Source organism: Schistocerca cancellata, chromosome 4 (assembly GCF_023864275.1).
Source record: "Schistocerca cancellata isolate TAMUIC-IGC-003103 chromosome 4, iqSchCanc2.1, whole genome shotgun sequence".
NCBI lineage: Eukaryota > Metazoa > Arthropoda > Insecta > Orthoptera > Acrididae > Schistocerca > Schistocerca cancellata.
The window spans coordinates 513,898,146-513,918,999 of NC_064629.1; the positions used below are offsets into that span (position 1 = coordinate 513,898,146).

The 20,854-nt window shown below is 45.1% G+C and overlaps 1 protein-coding gene across 1 annotated transcript in view; it reads right to left on the reverse strand.

The window, feature by feature from the left end:
• LOC126184299 (uncharacterized) overlaps nucleotides 1-20,854 on the reverse strand; it is a 574,731-nt gene that overhangs the window by 180,834 nt on the left and 373,043 nt on the right. The window lies entirely within an intron of this gene.

Genomic DNA, 20,854 nt, shown 5'->3' on the forward strand with positions numbered 1-20,854 from the left:
AACTCCAGTGGCATACGCTACAAGAGAGGCGTTCTGCATCACGAAGAGGTTTACTATTGAAATTTCGAGAGAGTACGCCAGGAATAGTTAGCTTCCTCCCACAAACATCTCGCGAAAGGACCACGATGCGAAAGATCAACTATTTAGAGCCAATACAGAGGCTTGCTGACAATCAGTCTTCCCACGCGCCATTCGCCTCCTCGAAGTCCAATGTAATCACATGTACTGAGAGTGGAATACACTGTTGAGCCAAAACACTGGGACCCACAGCGTGGTGGTCCACCTTTGGAGTGCAAGAAAGCAGCGATTCTGCTTGACATAGATTCAACATGATTTTGGTTAGTTTCTGGAGGTTTGTTTAACCAGATTGTCTACGTACGCGTCACGCAATTCCCGTATACTACGGTAGCGGAGGCGGCAGCCGATCGGGTCCCAGATACGTTCCATCGTTTACAGACCAGGCAAATTTGGAGGCCAAGACATCAACGTGAGTTCACTATTACGCTTCTCAAAGCACTTCAGCACGCTTATGGCAGTCTGAAACGGGCGGTTATTCTACAGAAACACGCCATCGCCGCCGGGGAACATGTTAAGCAAGAAGGGATGCAGGCGGTCCACAATAATGTTTGCGTACTTCACAGCTGTCACGGTGCCTTCGATTACCACCACAGGTCCCATGGAAGTCCAGAGGAAAATCCCCCTTAGTACATAAGTGGCCGCATTGATCTGCATCCGTTGCGCGGTGCATGATGGAGCAGCCGTTGGCCTAGAAGGTGATGTGTCTGGACACGACCAACCAATAGGTGTAACGAGACACGTGATTCACCCGACCAGGCAAACACGTATCTATCGATCCACGGTCGAAGATCAATGATCCTGTGCCCACTGTAACCGTAATCAATAAGGTCGTTCCGCTGGAGATTCGAGTTCTCCCTCGGACAAGGGCATGTGTGTTGTTCTTAGCATAATTTAGTTTAAGCAGTGTTAAGTCTAGGGACCGATGACCTCAATAGTTTGGTCCCTTAGGAATTCACACACACACACACACACACACACACACACACACACACATACACGAGGTTGTTATGCCAACAGAGGAACATGGGGTAGTCTGCGGAGGAGCCCAATGTTCAACAACGTGCGTGCAATGGTGTATTCCGAAACATTTCAGCCTGCACAAGCATTCTGTCGTGTCGCCAGAACTGCTATGATCGCTACCTTTCGTTATTTACAGAGCCGGCAGGTCTCCGAGATTCACGTTCGGTGATGATTCGTGGACGTCCAGCTCCTTGAAGTCTACTCCTGATTTGATCGTTCTTCAACCCTATTCCGTCGGTGTTCCCGACAGTAACACGCGAGCGACCGACGAACTTCGACGTTTCCGAGGTGTTCGTCCCCAGCTGTCGGTAATAACATTTGCCTTTGTCAAAGTCTCTGTCAGTGGTTTTTCACCATGCATGGCGAAAAGCGAGACATTCTAGCAACCATATGGGCCACCCATATGGTCGCTAGAATGACTCACTTTTCTCCCTGCCCGGGTTAGAGCCTCACGTACCCGCAACGTCGCCAGGCTACATTCAGTCCCACGCTGGGCCGTGGCCATAATGGTTTGGCTGATCAGTGTATGTCTGAAACGAGGGTTCTTCTGAAATCTATACTGGTTAACTGAAAAAAAACCTGTTTGTAAAGCAACGTTATTCCAGTTTGGAATATATTTCATGATCCTGCAATAGTCGACGATCAAGAATATTGGTCATAAATTTTCTCTGTTGGCCTATTCGCTGAGTGAGACAATCGGAAACTATACTCCAAATGCACAGTCCAGTCACATTAATGTGACCACCGTCTACATTCGAGATCAACGTGCAATAACCACTAACAGATGGCAGGTGGCACCACTAACAATGCAGGGCATATATATAAAGTGTGTTTCGGTGGGGTGGGAGAGGGGAGAAGATGCGAACAAAAAGTGCAGTCGTTGTCGTAATGTGGTTCAAAAATGGTTCAAATGGCTCTAAGCACTATGAGACTTAACAGCTGAGGTCATCAGTCCCCTAAACTTAGAACTACTTAAACCCTACTAACCTAAGGACATCACACACATCCATGCCCGAGGCAGGATTCGAACCTGAAACCGCAGCAACCGCAGCAGCCTCGTGGTTCAGGACTGAAGCGCCTTGAACCGCTCGGCCACCGCGGCTGGCTCGTAATGTGGAAACGGAGCGATTTATTTTAGGTCCAAAAGAAAATCATCATTTGCTTTCGAGTCAGAGTTGGAAACATTTCCGAAAAGGCTGTGTTTGTTAACTGCTCGCGTGCTGCCGTGGTTAAAGTACACCGTGCATGGTATAATGAAGCTATCCAAAGCCAGCGGCGAGGTAGCTGTGTGTACCACTGGTCATAGAGGACAGAGGTGAACGATGTCTGCGAAATGTTTACTGGCGAATAGACGTGCTACTGTTGTGCAACTGACAGGCCAGTTGAATTAACGGACTACCAACAGCGGCCCCTCAACGACTGTTCAGCGAACATTGCTGCGTATGGTCCTCCGCAACAGGTACCTGGTTCATTCACCCATGCTGACTGCTGGAACCTGCAAGCCAATACCTCAAGTGGACGTCCACTTAGTGGCGACAGTTGATCTTTTCAGATGAGTCACGTTTTATGCTTCATCGGACAGTTGGCCACTGGAGTGTACGGCGTGAAACGTCTGGAAGCAAACACCGTGCAACAATCGTCGGAAGGCTCCATGAGGGAGGGCATTCCCTCGGTAATCTCGTCGTTTTGGAAACATGCAGTTTGTTTTTTCCTCGGCGTGGTGTCATCTACCACACTGCTTGCTGTGCACGTGCGTGGTTCGAAGAGCACCAGAATGAGTTTACTGTACCCCCTTGACCACCAAATTCCCTAGATTTAAACTAAATCGAGAATCTATGGGATCACCTCGCTCGGTCAGTTCATGCCATGGATTCTCAACCGAGAAATCTAGTGCAGCCTGCCACGGCTCTAAAATCTGCCTGGTTCCACATCTGTGTCAAATATGTTGAAATGTACGTGAAATCTAATGGGACTCAACTGCTAAGGTCATCAGTCCCTAAGCTTACACACTACTTAACCTAAATTATCCTATGTTCAAACACACACACCCATGCCTGAGGGAGGACTCGAACCTCCGCCGGGACCAGCCGTACAGTCCATGACTGTAGCGCCTTAGACCGGTCGGCTAACCACATCTGTGCCGATACCTTCCAGAACCTGACTGACTCTCTTCCTGCACGCCTCGCAACGGTCCGCGCTGCAAAAGGTGATTATTCAGGCTTTTGACAGCTGGGCACATTAGCGTGACTGGACAGTTTAAGACGATAATTATATAATGAAAGTAAGGTGAGTGACCAAAAGTTTAGGCCATTCTTGTCTGATTAGAAGACGCCTTAATGTTTCGGGAGACGTTGCACGTGGCGCGAGTGCACCTGTCTGTGCGCAGGTGTGTAATGTAATCGGCAACACGTCGCAAATTAACCGAATTTGAATGTAAGATGATAACCGATAAAGACGCATTGGCTATAACATATCGGTTTTTACGCAGGAATTCGGATTTCTCAGGTTGCAATGTCTAGAGGGGGAAGGGTGTTGGCCTTTAATACAGCAGAGACAAATACACGTATAAACTGCCGTGCAAACGAATACATGCCACATCGGCTGCATAGTTCCATACGTCTACATCCACACGACTAGTCTGCAGCTCACACTTAAGTGCCTTCCACAGGGTTCGTCCAACTTCTTTCACACTGTTTCTCTACTACTGAAATCACCATCAGTGCGCGGGAAGAACGAACAGTTAATTTTTTCCGTGCGACTTCTGATTACGCTTATTTCATTATGATGATCATTTCTCCCTTAGTAAGTGGGCGCAAAACAATGTCTTCGCATTCGGAGGAGAAAGTTGGTGATTGGAATTTCGTGAACGGTGCAATCGAGGATCTACTGTGCCACAGACCGCCGCCAATTTGAATTTTCAGTGTCAGAAACCCGTTTCTACCAGGACTGTACGATGTCGAGTACAGATGCACCTTATAGGCTTCAACAGAAAACTACAGACTTGTTTGACAGTGCATTTCCATGTCTTTTGGCCAATAATTCGAAAATGGAACAATAAATGCATCAATGTCTCTCATCGTACTCTTTTTCCAACGGAGGTGGCTTTCTAACTCGGTGATGCTCGCTTCAGTAACACACAACACTCGTTGGAGCTCGTGCGGCAGTCAGGCGGCGGTAGCGTAGCCGAGTCAAGTCTGTTTAGAAACACGGCCGTAATCTACTCACTCACTTCGAGATGCTGCCCTATCGCACATCTGCAACTGTCGCACCTGCCCATTTGTAATATTCAAACCGGAACACGTCTTCTGGGACCGTATTTCAGCAGATAAGTGCCTAGACGCAGAAAACGCAATAAATTTGGCGGCCCGAAGAAGCGAAGCGTAAACGAATATGGGGAGGCTGATGGGTTAGCAAGTGGTCCGGACACGCGGAGATGCCCGGCATAGCGGGGTGACAAACTCCGGGATTAATACGAGCCGCACGCGCAGCTACACGCGGCTGCCGGAATGCGCGCCGCCATATTCTGCGAGCGCCTTTCCTTTCTGTTTCTTTTCTTGCGCCACCGCGGCCCGCCTTTAAACGCCCGCGTCGTTTCTCAAATCTAAAAAGTAATTTGATACAGGTGAATGAATAATAAGATCTTTTTAGTCGTGGGCCACAAAGGAAAAAAAGGATGAGGTACACGAAAATCCCCTATCCAGATTTTGACAAGAACACTGCACTTCGCGTTGCAATATTTCACTAACTCATTTCCGCACAACTCGCTACTCGCGACCAGGAAGCAGAATACGTATTCGTAATACGTTCTGTCCCAGAACACGTCTCCCCATGGAGATGAGTGGATGGAGAGGCTCAAGATATGTGGATTCTCAATACTGACACAAGAGTCATTAAATTATTTACACACGGTTCTATTTAGCATTAATTAAAATTAATTTCCCGCATTGATACACAGGCTGAGTTTGCTAAATGGGGACAAACGGCAGGAAATGTTCCCTGTATGATAAGGAGCAAAGAAGTCCATATGGATGTATGGCCGCAATGCGTTCCAAAGGAGAAACACCCACATGAAGGTGGAGATAACAGATCTGTGATAGTATACATAGGTATCAATAACTGAAAGCACACATGAGAAGACACCAGCCAAGTGGGAATTTTACTTCTGTTCTAGTGTTTTACCTCCACACTCAAGAGGGCGGCGAGTTGTAGAACAAAGGGCGTTTAATAAGTAACGAAACACATTTATTTTCTTGCCAAATTTCGACTGGAAAAATCCGGAATTTGTTGTGGGACATCGTGGAATATTCATGCCTCAGGATCAACAGATTCATGAAGTTTCGACTGGTGCTGACGCTATATGTAGACTTCAAAATGGCGTCTGTAGTGCAGGTGCGTTCCAAACAGAGAGCTGTCATTGAGCTTCTTTTGGCGGAAAACCGGAGCATCGCAGATATTCATAGCCACCTTCAGAGTGTCTTCGGAGACCTGACAGAGAGCAAAAGCACGGTGAGTCGTTGAACAAGGAGTCTGTCGTCATCATCGCAACAAGGTCGCGCAAACCTGTCTGATGTCCCGCGTGCCGGCCGGAGGCTCACAGCTGTGCCACCTGCAGCGTTCGAATGTGCGGACACTCTCATTTGAGACCATAAAGAGCTACGACAGACCTTCTATGCGGAACTGCTTGCTCGTTACGAATCGGGTGGTGACAATTTTTTGTCGAACATCGTCATATGAGACGAAGCATGAGTTCATGAGTTCGAACCGGAAACAAAGCGGCAATCCATGGAGAGGCACCACATCACCTCTCCTCCGAAAAAAGTTCAAAGCCGCACCGTCAGCCGGTAAAATCATGAAGACGATGTTCTGTGACTCTGAAGGTTTACCCTGTTTGATGTCCTCCGTCATGGTGCAACGATAAACTCTGAAGTGTGTTATGCAACCCTCAGGAAACTGAAGAAACGACTTCAGGGTGTTCGGCACAACAAAAATGCAAACGAACTACTCATTATCCATGACAACGCAAGGCCTTACACAAGTCTGTGCATCCGGGAGGAGCTCACAAACCTTCATTGGACTGTTCGTCATCATGCACCCTTCAGCCTGGATCTCGCACCAGCCGACATCCATCCGTTTGTCACAATGAAGGGTGCACTTAGCTGGTAGCAGTTTGTGGATGATGTGGAGGTTACTGATGCACCAAGACGTTGGCTCCGACGTCGACCAGTGGCGAGGTACCATACGAGCATACAGGTCCTCCCACTAAGGTGACGCAAGACCGTCTCATTGAACGGAGATAACGTTGAAAAACAGGGATTTGTAGCCAAAAGAGCGGGAAACAGTATGATGTACCCGAATTCTGAATAAAATCAACCTGCTTTCAGAAAAAAATACGTTACATTACCTACTGAACTCCTCTCGTAGTAGCGACATTACCGTTCATACGACCAAAGGCACATCTTCCAGCAGGGGAGACAGGGTCACTGGCATGAATTGAAGATTTATCTCGTCTGTGAGGCGTTCAGGAAGGATTACTTGTCTCACGAGGCGGTCGTCATTAACCCTTCCCAAATATCGAGGCTGAAATGGTGCTGATGGTTCGCTGCCACCATATCATTGGGGATCCTTCTAGCCCACGGAATGGCGTATCTGGGTTGACAATACCGCAGTCTTGAAGGTAGCCTCATCAGTAAATGGGATGGATGACAGAAATCCCAGCACCGTTGTGGCCTGACTGAGGAACCAGCTCCAAAACTGTCGCTCAAGTGTGTCTGTAGGTAATAAGGACTGAACGCGCTGTAAGTGATACGGATAGCGGTAGTTGTCATGGAGACTGTTCCACACAGTCGTCTGGCTTATTGCAGCTGGTGTGCCACCTGCCTGGTACTGATAACGGGATCACCGTCAAATATTATCTCTCTCCTCCTCCAAGTGGGTATACTTCCCTTGGAAAGTATTTACGGCCATACGTCCATATTAACTTTATTGCTGATTATCCTCTCAGGGGTCGTTTCCTGTAGTTTGTACCCATTTAGCAGGCTCACCCTGCGTAACTGACGAATTTTTGGGTGATCTATAGAGTAGCAGGTATTTTAATAATTCTTTTGCCCTACTACTGTGACGAGATATCCTGAAAAAAAAACTATATGCCGGACCAGAAGACGAAGGGTTCACTTTGAACCCTTTCACTTTTGCGAGAAGTGCACTATCCAGTAAAGTGACGACAGGCTGAAGTTTTGGATAGAGCCTCACTGCATGAGTTGTGTACCACAGAAGCATACTAAAGATTAGGTAGGTCCATGAAGAGGTTCTGAAACGAACTGAAGAGAAAACCAATTTGTGGCACAACTTATCTGAAAGAACGGATCGGTTGATAGGAGATATACTGAGGCATTGTCAGTCTAATAATGGAGCGAAATATTTATCTGCGGGGTTGGAGGCTAAAAGTTGCAGAGGGCGACCAAGGCTTGACTGCAATAAGCCAGTTCAACTGCGTGTATGACGGGCTTTCAATACATAATGCAACACATTTTTTCTGAAACTAGGTTGTTTTTATTCAGGATTACAATAGACTATATTATTCCACACTCTTTTTGCAACAAAACCCTATTTTTCAACCATCTCAAAGATCCGTGGGAATACCAGGAATTGCACCTGGCTTCCCCGCAAGATAGCCAGACGTCCTGACGACTGTGCTACGGAGTCAAATCGTGGGACTGAAGACCTCAACAAGAACACGCATAACTGCATAGCGCAATGTGTAATACTCCACTAAATGCGAGGGTCTGGGTGAGTACTTTCGTATATCTAATGAATCTGAACAGATTTTTCGTTTGTTACATAACAATTTGACTGTTACCCTACACATCTTCGCTATCCGATAAGCAACAGTCTAACACATTATACTCTGAAGATCTTTTCCTCATAGCAGGCCGCTATGGCCGAGCGGTTCTAGGCGCTTCAGTCCGGAACCACGCGGCTACTACGGTCGCACGTTCGAATCCTGCCTCGGGCATGGAAGTGTGTGATGTCCTTAGGTTAGTTAGGTTTAAGTAGTTCTAGGGGACTGATGATCTTAGAAGTTAAGTCCCATAGTGCTCAGAGCCATTTGAACCATTTTTGTAATACTGATAAAAAGAACAAAAGTAAAAATTTTCGCGCAAAGATACCAAGTAACATATTAAGAAATGTCCACGTCTTACCCTTATATTCATTAATCCGGCTATCTCTGGTAGTACCAGCAAAACAAATATCTGCTGTCGAAGGTCAAAGGCACACATCACATACAACAGCAAACAAATGGATGTCAGTTTCTCTGTGTATAATTACTTCAGTGGAAACAATATGCTATTTTATTTAATATAAGGACGGTAAGATAGTCTCTTAGTAAATGCTGAAAGTACTGTTGTGCTTATCGTGAACATTTTCGAGGAAATGAATGCTACGTAGAGCCACGCGGGATTAGCCGAGCGGTCTAGGGCGCTGCAGTCATGGACTGCGCGGCTGGTCCCGGCGGAGTTTCGAGTCCTCCCTCGGGCATGGGTGTGTGTGTGTTTCACACACATTTCGCTACGTAGATGACGTTCTAGATGTAAAAATGGGAATGGCGAAGACAGAAAACGTATACGGAGCTTAATCTGCTCCTGCCGAAGCTGTGCGCCAGTTCAGATGAACGATGATCCTCAACCGCTCAGAGTGGCCGCGTTGTTTAGGATGCAATGTCACGGATCGCGCATCCCCTCCAGCCGGAGGTTTGAGTCCTCCCTCAGACATGGGTGAGTGTGTTGTTCTAAGCGTAAGTTAGTTTAAGTAGTGTGTAAGTCTAGGGACCGATGACCTCAGTAGTTTGGTGCTTTAGGAATTGACACATTTGATGATCCTCAAAACATTATTATGCATTTGCTTGACTAATCATGTATAGACGTTTCTCACGTAATCAGTGCAGTGGCGCTCAGTTTTTCAGCTTGAGAGTGTACAGTACAATCTACCCAACGACAGCGACAAAACAAAAGTGATGTATTTTCTTTTCGGCAGGCAGACGCATGCGATATAACCTTGTATGAAGCGCTTTTACGATGTCGCGGTTTATGCAGTACGACCACGGGAAAGAATTCGTGTAGTCAGTTCAATACGCTTATAACAGGAACTGGGAAATGACCCGACAAATCACTATCATATCTTATCGCGACTGTGCGGCTTGTCCCGGCGGAGGTTCAAGTCCTCCCTCGGGCATGGGTGTGTGTTTGTGTGTGTGTGTGTGTGTGTGTGTGTGTGTGTTTTTACTTAGGATAATTTAGGTTAAGTAGTGTGAAAACTTAGGGACTGATGACCTTAGCAGTTAAGTCCCATAAGATTTCACACACATTTGAACATTTTTTTTTTTTTTTTTCTTTTCGCGACCAGACCTCGGGAACTGCGAAGGGCTACAGCGCTCCATCATCACTGTGTCGCATTTCTTGTTCCCTTAGGCTAATAATGTTGTATAATGGTCTGCAGGAACTCCTCACGGAATAAATCTCTTCACCTTTCTCTTGTCCCATCCCGTGAGCCACGAGCTTCTACCACCGGGAACAGAATCGAGAAGTTTTACAGTACACCAGCGACGTCTCATTCTGACGAGATAATCTGCTCACGCAAGAAGTTTGCTTCTGATTAGTCCTAAAATGCTGTGCTGTAGTGCATTTAATCCAACTAAGAAATCTATCAGATTCCCAATTCTCCAGTGGCTAAGTTTTATGTCAAAAAGTTGGGCCTAGCGGTCCAACGGTAAGGCGCGTGTCTGGAAACCTGGAGGTCACGGGATCGGATCCGGGGCGGAGCTCAAAAATTTTCAGTCTGCCTCTGATCTAGCTTTCACCTCTCAATGATATGGGGAGTCGCCAGGGACGACATGTGGTTCGGATGCTACAATAAATTACAGGTCCCCTGTCCACGATTGGATAACTGGGGTTGATGAGGCAAACGCAAGTCGCCTAAGCGGCGACCAATTGAAAGACTTGCACTCAGCCATTGAACCACACGAATTAGTTGTAATATCGGAAAAAGCTGCTTCTCAACAGAGTCCCTCAAAAACGAGAATATCGTAATAGTCTTGTCTGTGGGTCTTTCAAAGCTCACAAACATACTAATTTACTGGTACTGTCAACGTCCTGTTCCTCATTAACACGAAATTTCTGTTTTGTCAACTGATGTAAGCAACTGATGTAAGATGTATTAAGATCGCTTTCAGAATTTTTTTCTGTCTTTAAACACACACTAACATGTTAGTCCTCTATCGAAATAAATCTCCGGTTGAGTGAGACATAAAATAATGTTGCGCAGCCCGAATTAGCGTTAGGCGAGTCCTGAGCGAAGGCAGCTTGGGAAACTCAGCGAGAGAGCCAGCACTGGCGAAGTGTGTGCCGGTCTAGCTGTCGAGAGCGCCTCCAGCGGTCTACCGTACAAGATTGTACCTGATCGCTGTTGCTGGAAATTGGCAGGGACTCCTATCAGTACCAAGTCTTGATACCTTCTCTACAATAGATAGTATTTAAAAGCCAAAACCAGCGTACTACTCAGCAAAAATATAAACTTCTTTTTAAAACAGGAACACTTTTCATTGGACAATAAATGATCGAGTCACGACAATAGTAAAGAGTGCATTTTAACATCTACTTTGAAACTTTAAGCTGTAATGAAGATGTCATACGACGACATATTACACACGCGGTAACGAATGCTTATGAAAAGTCTGATCAGTATACAAACTTCAAGCATTTATTTGACATAATTGTAATTGCAGTTAAGGGATTAACTATTTTAGAGTAAAGTAACAACAAATCACAAAAGAAAATTTTAAAATTACGCACACAATAATAGAATGAAACATTGTGTACCTATCAAGAAACTGGGGCCAAAATTGCCGTGTTTGGTGTTGGTAGATGAAGCTTGAAAGTGACACACTGTGATGTCAGTAGTTTTAATGTGGGTTTTAAGCTGTATTTTTATCTTCCTTTTTCTGTATCTGGATGGTAAAAGTAAGAATTTGGAGGCAGAGTGGGGGTGGAGGTATTTAAGGAATGAACACGCAGAGCGAGGTACATTGTACGAGCCAAGGCTTACTTGTGTGGGATTCGCGTGTTATTAGAGTCGGAAAGTTTAGTAGAAGTTACGGAGACAGATTGTGGGTTGCTGGGGCGGCGTAGTGTGAAATTTTGTACAATTAAGTGCGGAAGCAAAAGTTTCGTGCTTAGCAGAATTGTCATTTAGTGTCACCAAGTTTTACCGATTTACAGTGAATAGGCGGTACTGTCAGTTTTAGTAGCTGATTCATGACTGTTCAAATGGCTCTGAGCACTATGGGACTCAACTGCTGTGGTCATAAGTCTCCTAGAACTTAGAACTACTTAAATCTAACTAACCTAAGGACAGCACACAACACCCAGCCATCACGAGGCAGAGAAAATCCCTGACCCCGCCGGGAATCGAGCCCGGGAACCCGGGCGTGGGAAGCGAGAACGCTACCGCACGGCCACGAGATGCGGGCCCCCGATTCATGACTGTCTTAAACTTAGTTTACGGTGCTGAAATTTGCAGAACCAGTTGACAGAAATCTGTGGCTTAGATCTGAAAGGTAACCTCACTAGAGCAGTGTCACGTTTGACTAGATACTCGTACGCCCACTCTGAGGAATGGACTGCCGAAGTTTGTTACTTAAATGGAATATCAAACAAATTCACGTGTGTTGCCTAGTTACTGATTACCCACTTCCTATATTTCAATAATCACTGGTGTTATTCGCAGAAACTGAACGTGAGTGGAACAAATTGGTACCGTGTGTGGTCGTTACCCTAGGCAATCATGAGCCTAACAATCTAGCGGCCACACATCGCTATAGCAACGTTGGTGCTGATGGGAAACATTTACTCCTATGAGATCGCAAGGTTTTCAGTTCATCGTCTCCTAAGGATTAGATGCTGTTGTTACCTGTTCCGAACTCTATCGTCCATTCAGCCAGCCATCCATTCATCTACCTCTTACGAGGTCTACCTAGTTCTCTCTTCCATTGCACCAATAATTTTTTTTATCTTTTTTTGGCAATCTGTTTTATGTCATTTTATCAAAACGATCCTCCCATTTCATTCTGTTCACTTCTTTCTTGTCATTAACTGAAAAGATTTTTACATCTGATCTTGTTATTTCATTCCTTCAGTTATTGCATCTATTCATAGAGCTGGAAGCCAATCATCCCATCAAATAAAAATGTGTCTCATCTTTCCAATAAATAAAAAAAATGGAAAATTCGTTCAACACATTTGGGGATGTAGTTAGTATAACAGCATTAAGAGGGCCCAATTAAATATTTAGTGACGTAAATGCTGAAAAACATGTGACAAGTTCACTTACTCTACTCAGCACACCAGCATGTACGCGGCGATGTCCCAGAAAACTCACTCAATAAGCACGATGACCACCCATCAAGCAGTTAGGGTCATTTGTGCCATATTCGTTCTCCGGCCGCTATTACATCCTTACACTCAAGTACTCGACATGTTAATTAGTTACACCGCCAGCGGAGGAAAATGCAAAACAAAGAAAAAATTGTCTTTAAACTGGTTGACCCCTCAGGCAAGTACTTCATCTGAAAATAACAACTTGATTTCCACCTTCTATTACGCGTCTTGTCACTTTGACACTTCCTTATAATGAGACACTTCAGATGAACAATTTGCCCCCTAAGAATTCTCTCTCTTTTCACATTTAGGTACCGTGGTCAAGCTGTACACCACCTTTACAACGTGGCTCCAGCGTCGGCTAATCTCCACGAATTTACCACGCAAAATCGTTCCATTGTGACCTAGCTCGGACGGACGTTTCGGCGAAATGCTACGGTGTTTAGTGCTTACTCCAGTAGCAACCCCGATAAACAAAAAATTCCGTGCTAGTCATGCTGCAGAGAAATCGATAGTCATCATCACCTCAAAATTTAAGCCTTAAAGAACCTGTTCTCTCGCGGCAAAAAAGACTACTGAGAGACTGTGGCTCTGTGAGAATACCATTCTCCGACCGTTCAGGAGGAGGGGTGGGGGCAGGGGTGGGACTTTTATAAGCTTACGCTGGGCAACATTCCAAATTGCCGCCTATATTTCTTGTCACGATTCGTGAGGCATTCTTCCTTTTTTTTAAGTATACATGTTTCATTGTCCCACCTAACTCCTTCCCAGAGCGAGATTGTGTATTATTTTCAAACGGTGCTAGGTTTCCTGACTTATGTTCTGTTCTATCATCTGCACTGTGATCGTGTTAGGAGGCACGCGTCCTCGTGACACTCGGTTGCTCTAGTGCGCCAAACCACGTTTCGCCGTTTTGGGACGCTACTACGCGTATCACGTGGATGGCACTGTGGTACGAGTAATTCGGTCAGCTCATAGATGAGGTAACTGGGCTCAAAATCCTGTCTGACTGTCTAGGCACATTGTTCCCGTTGTTTCATCAAATCACTAGAGGTGAATGCTGGAATGTCTCCTTCGACAAAGGCATTGGCAGTTTCTTGCCAATGTAGTGACCTTGGCATTGACGATACATTAAAATAACGAAGAGAGATAAAAAAACTTCGTCATATTTTCAGTGGTATGATGTATGGTCAAACCGTTAGGACAATACCACATTTAGTCACCGTGTATCAATCAATTTAGAAGAAATCCGACTGATGCGTTAAGGAACTTCCTAACAGAATAGCGTTACCACTATCTTCGTCTAACCTTTGCCGCTATTTGTGTATCTGGTGAGAGCTTTATGGGGCTGGATCGACAAGCTTGGTAACTTCTATCAAATGTTAAGCGACAACGCTGTTAGTAAGTGTGGGCCTTGCATATGGTCGTGAAAAGTTTAGAAACATACAATGCATAGTTGTTTGTAGGAAGCTGTAACAAATGTCACGAGTTTTTTTACACGTAGATAAAGATGAGCATCATTTAACGATAAAACATTTTCATTCGGGGAGTGAACTACATTCGGCACAGAAATGTAATTGTTTATTAGCTTGTTGAGATTATTTGAAACTGGTATGAGATGGGTAACCGAAGTTTCCCACCGAGCACACTCTCCATACTTTGTCCCATGTGACTTGTTTCTATTTCCTAATATCAAGAGATTGGCTTAGAGAGAACACATTTTTGTTGAATAAACGGATTATTTGCGCTGTATATGATTATTATGCATAGACGGGAACATTACTTGGCTTTGGCTATCAGAATTTCATTGCTGATAATGTATTAACTACAGTGAGTATCACGATGCGAAACAATTTTTCTTTCCTAAAAACATTTTGCTTCTTATTTTGTCAAACTCAGACTTCCATTAGAATAACACGTAAGACGCAGGCAAATTGGTGAATCGAAAAAGGCTTGAATATACGTGTGAGGTTAATGACTGTAAGCTTGGAACAGCTTCACACACACACACACACACACACACACACACACACACACACACCTAAGCAAATGCGAACTGGTTCCCATTCTCAGACTCAGAAATACAGCCCACAACAGCTTTAAAAAATGTACGTTCATACTATACCAAGGACATGTTGTAGCGCTAGGATCGTTATCTGGAGCAGCTATACAATACCACGGAATTTAGATGGAGAGTGTGTCAATCACGTGAAGTCGCTGAGTAAGTAGGAACAACTGCAAAGTAAAATAAGTATAAGAAAGCTTTATATGCGTAATGTAAACTGTTTTGTGTGGTTAACCCATGTCTTCCTCAAGGAGTGAATCTTATAGCAGAAAAATACTGAGGTTAAGACCAACTGCAGCTATATTCGAATATTCATATGTACAACCGAACGATACGCTAAGAAATTTATAATGAAAGCTCCAATGAGCATATTTTGGGTCGTAAATCAAGGAAGAAAAACGTTTAACATTCCGCCGATGACAAAATTTATATTACAAACTGGCTGACAAAAAAGTTGAAGCACCCAGAAGACATGGTCAATGATTAATACAATTTTGCACATGTATACTCCATCAGCAGGTATATAAATGATTAAAGTTGAAACTGTCTGTGACAGGTAGGACGGCCACTAGAGTGCATTAGTTTAGAAGCGGGTGGACAGTGTCAGACGTTAAATGATCACTGTGAAGGACACGGAGGTGCCTTGTACTCGTGTGAGACAGCGTTATCAGCACCTCCAGAGTTTGAATGGAGCCTCGTTGTCTCATTGTGGGTCTCCATTTGGTCGGCTGGTCGAACCGTGCAATATCCAGATTTCCCTGCCATTCGGATGTGTCAGTGAGCCTATGTTGGACGGCGTGGGAAGGTGAGGGTCGGCATACTCGTCGACAAGGATCCGGTCGACCTCGTCTGACCAACATGATGGAGGATAACCGTAATCGGCACCAAGCACATCATAACCCCTTCACGTCTAAGTCTGCCATCCAAAAACAAGTAATGGCCTCTGGGAAATATTCTGTTTTCTACCGCACCATTGGTAAGAGATTAGCAGCAGCCGGACTAGGGAATTGATGTTCCATGCGTAGGCTGCCGTTAACACCACAACTGGTCCCGGCGGAAGTTCGAGTCCTCCCTCGGGCATGTGTGTGTTATCCTTAGGATAATTTAGGCTAAGTAGTGTGTAAGCTTAGGGACTGATGACCTTAGCAGTTAAGTCCCATAAGATTTGACACACATTTGAACACCACAACACAAACGGCTGGCTACATTTGGCGAACCGCAGTTCTGCACTACCCTAGATGACCAATCGTCGACGAGCATAGCGGCAACTTGGGGAGAGGTTCCATTTCTCAAACGATTTGGAGAGGCACAGCAATGTTACTCCTGGTGTCATGGTATAGGGAGCCATTGATTGCGACTTCAGTCACGCCTGGTAGTGACAGAGAATTGTAATGACACAGTGGTAGCTCATGGACATGCTGAGACCTTAAGTGCTCTCACTCATGCGGCAGTAACATGGTGCCATTTTTCGAGAGGACAATGCTTGTCCACACATGGCACGTGTCTCTCTGAACCGTCTGCACGATGCTGAGGTGCTGCCGTAGCCAGCGTGATCCCAAGATCTGTCTCTAATAGAACACGGGTAGGCGCAGATCGAACCATCACTCGTTTCCAATGCCAGTAGCAAGGATGGGGAAGACATTTTATAACAGTTGAGGGCCACCTTGCCTCAGGAGGATACAACGTCTTTATGACACCCTTCCAACCTAACCAGTGTATGCATCCTGTCAGAGGGGGCGCAACGACATTCTGAAAAGTAGCCTCATATTGCCAAGTTATTTGTATATTTGACTCTATAATGTAATCACTGAAATAATGTCACATACCCTCTGAAGCTGTGAATTTTCATTCTGTTTCCTCCTACCTGTTTGGTTGCTGCACTTTTTCTGTGTGGCAGTATAGACAGAGCACATCTGATATGACTAGAACGTGAAAGGAAATTGGCCATGTCTGTTTCGAAGGAACCATCACGGCATTCGTGGTTTAGGGCAACCGCTGCAAATATAAATTTAGATGAATGTGGCTGGATTTGAACCCTGGTCTTCCCGAATATGATTCATGTGCTCTATACATTTCGGTATTGGGGTTTTCATGCGCACGATGGTGCAGCGTCTATGTGAAACTGTCGCTATTGTTCTGTTCTATAGCGAATTATGGCTGAAAATTTTGGAAATTTGTGGTAAGGTCTTATGGGACCAAACTGTTGAGGTCATCGGTCCCTAGAATTATGGCTGAGAATACATGAATATCGGAAAGCCATGCAAATGAATTTCAGATAATAGCCAGAACCAGCTGTAATGAGCGTGTCGAAAATCGACGGACTATGAAAAGACGGCGCAGTAGTGCTATAGACTGTTAGTTGCCGCAGGCCAAGGCAAGGCGCTAGCCTGCGTGAGCCACACAACAAACAGATCTGTTTTTATTATCGCCACTACAGTGTGAAATCGGTGCTTTAGTCTGTTAAATAATGGATTTAATCGGTATCTTGGACTATTTCTGTGTGTCTTTACCTAAACGTACGAGGGCTATTTCTTTAACATCCGATCGCTCGCGGAATTAAAACCACCGTGAAAATCCAATGTGTAGCTTTGCACAGATGTGTTGCGCAGTGTCTCTAGTATACCCGTCTATCGCGTTACGTCGCACCTTTCTGTTATGAGGACACAGTGAGCACGTAAAGATGTCTAGAAGGTAGTGTCACCCACCAAATTAGAAGGTCTGGTGAAGGGTTTCGCTTGATTTTATGCAGCCCACATAACATAACTATCATGCGTTTCTTTTTTCACGACACTTCTCGCCCGCAGACGGCAGGTGAAACGAAGGCGCTACTGCAGCGTCTTCAATGGGAAGCGTTTGATCGTCCATCATTCAGCCCGGACTTGGCTCCCTCTGATTTTCGTTTCTTCGTTCACATTAACCGCTGGCTATAAGGACAGCATATTGGCACAAACAACGAGCTGCAGACCAGCGTAGGGAATTGGTGGAGATCACTGGCGGTTGCCTTCTATGAAGAGGGTATTGGAAAGTTGGTACCACGCTACGACAGATGTCTAATTCGAAACGGCGACTATGTAGAAAAGTAGCTGAACGATGTAACTAAATTCTGCAAATAAAACGTTTCTGATTTTCACTGCGGCTTCTATTACGTAACCGAACGAAGGTAGCAAACAAATAGCCCTCGTAGACACTGGGTGATGCCATGATGATGTTACAAAATTTCAGTGATAAAGAAAAAGGGTAAATGTATCAGTTTCATGTAACGGACCCGACCGTGTCAAAGCGAAAATCTACACCGTTCCGCCTATGCCTCGAGCAGTGCTCAAACCAAGGACCCAGATTTCCGAACTCTGATCAAGATGTATAGAATTCCGACTGGCTGGCTAGTTTTCGGGGATGGAACTAAACAGCGAGGCCATTAGTCCCACCGGATTAAGGAAGGACGAGGAAGGAAGTTGGCCGTGCCTCTTCAGAGGAACCATCCCGGCATTTGCCTGAAGAGATTTAGAGAAACCACGGGAAACCTAAATCAGGACGGCTTGACGTGGGTTTGAACCGTCGTCCTCCCGAATGCGAGTCCAGAGTGCTAACCAGTGCGCCACCTCGCTCGGTCAGAATTCCTACTGAATACTTCGGAATACCCTCAGATAATGACCCCTGTTGATGGGCTAGTAACGGTGCACTTAATTTGATTTCAGAGAGGCTGAAAATCATAGGTCTACGGTACAGTAATAATAAAATTAAATTCCATTTACGTACACAAGTTTCACAAGCTGCTACATTTACGACAGTTGTTTAAAGTGGCGTCACACAGCTTCAATATAGGCATAGCATCGTCGCAAAAAGTTCTGTCATACCGAGAATTCTTGCCAGGAAGTCCACTTCACACTCGACAGGTGTATCGTGCGCAAGACTTTTTACATGGCCCCATAAGGAAAAGATCAAGTGGGGTGAGATCAGGCGAACGTGTTGGCCGCTAAGCAGGAACTCCTCTGCCTAACTCTGTTTGATCCAGGTGTTCAGGAACATTCAGTTCAAGGTGAGGTGGTGCTCCGTCGTGTTGGAACCGCATCCGTTGACGAATAACAAGTGTGGCATATTTCAGGAACCCGGGTACTATGTATTCCACTTTTAGAAGTATCAGAACGATTTTCGGTTTTGACTTTCGACTCGCAGTTACTAATAGGGTACATTCTGATTGGATACAATTTCACGAGGAAATGCGCACAAATTATTATAAGCTAGTGTTCCTGATTAGTTCGTGAGTCATTATGTAACGCGTTCTTACTTTATTTTTTGAACGCGAGGAACATCGTCATTGAAACATACAGTGCTGATCTTAACTGATAAATCTTTTATGTATTTTGAGAAAATTAGACCTTCACAGTGTCAAGAGTGCCCACAGGGAAGTGTGATAGGACCTATATTAGTTTCTATATACATAAATGATCTGGCTTACAGGGTGGGCAGCAATCATCGGTTGTTCGATGATGATTATGTGGGGTGCGGGATGGTGTGGAAGCTCAATGACTGTAGGAGAAAACAAGATAACTTAGACAAAATTTCTAATTGGTGTAATGAATGACAGCTAGCTCTAAATGTAGAAAAATGTAAGTTAATGCGGAAGTGTAAGAAAAACAAGCCTGTAATGTTCGGAAGCGGCATTACTAATGTCCTGCTTGACACAGTCACGCCGTTTAAGTATCTGGGTGTAACGTTGCGAAGGGATATAAAATGAAACGGGCATGTGAGGCTCATGGTAGGGAAGGCGAATGGCAGACCTCGGTTTATTAAGAGAATTTTGGGAAAGTGTGGTCTATCTGCAAGCGAGACCCCATACAGGACCCCAGCGCGACCTACTCTCGAGTAATGCTCGAGTGTTTGGGATCCGCACAGGAAGACATCGAAGCAATTCAGAGATGCGCTGTTTTATTTATTACCGATAGGTTCGGACAAAACGCAAGCGTCCGAGAGATGCTTCGGGGCCTGAAATGGGAGTCTCTGGTGGGAAAGGGACTATTTTTGAGGAACACTACTGAGAAAATTTGGAGAATCGGCATTTCAGGTTGACTGCTGAACGATTCTACTGCCACCAACATACATCTCGCTTAAGGTTCAAGAAGATAAGTTACGATAAATCAGGGCTCATACGGAGCCATTTTGACAGGTGTTTCTCCGTCGCTCTATTTGCGAGTGGAATAGGAAATAAAATGAGTAACAATGGTACAGGGAACCCTCTGCCACACACCGTACGGTGGCCTGCAGAGTATATATGTAGATATAGATGTACCTTAAGACAGAGGGCAAAAGATGAGGGGAAGGAGGAAATTTGTTGACAGTATTCTGAGTGTTCTTTTCCAGTTGATTATGCTAGGTAAATCTAATAGACAATATTCGAACAGGTTCGCGCATGGGACTTTAATCAGTGTGCTATCTTCAGCAATACTTTTCCTGATATGTGAGAGATACTCTCATTGCGACAGTGACCAGAACGTTGGATTTATGAAAAACGTGACGACACACTCACAGAAGCGTAAACGTTTTACTGAACGCGAAAATGAACGCGGAAGCATACACTCGCAGCACAGTGTGCCGTTTGCTTACATGTGAAGCTGGGCATTTGAACAGAGAGACTCATCATGCGAGCATCTAGTGTGTCTTGACAATTACTCTCGTACTTCGGAGGAAAAAACGACAAGCTGTAAAACATCGAACACTTACGTTATTTCTGTGTTTTTCACCTGCATCAGCTTCATTGCACACTGAGCTCCTTTCAAAAATTAGCAACACGTATTCCTCAAAAGCAAATCAAAAGATTGCGTCCGTTCCGCACGTTCCCGGAAATTCTGAATGCCAAAAGGCGGCAGTACTGCAACGTAGCCAGTGTTATAGAGCTGAGCAGCAGTTAGCGCACACTTTGTTGGCGAGGAGCAGAAGTGGGAAGCTGGCCGAAAAAAAGAAGGCGCTACAGGAGTTCTCACGACTCCCACCGTTCGTTCAACCTCCCAAACTGAGGCGCGCAGCACGCCGTTTCGTCAAGCACAATGAATAAAACATGGCGGCCGCGCTGCATACCCCCGACATTGCGAAAACCATTCAAAAGATCGAGCGGTATCTTCACCTGAAAACTTCCAAACAATAGATCCAAATTACCTTGATTGCCACACAGAATAATGGAGGAGCGGCCCTCTGTATGTGCAATTATGCAAAATGAAAATCGTGATAAAGAAATAATCCTAACGTAATTACACCTCGTCTTCCCGAA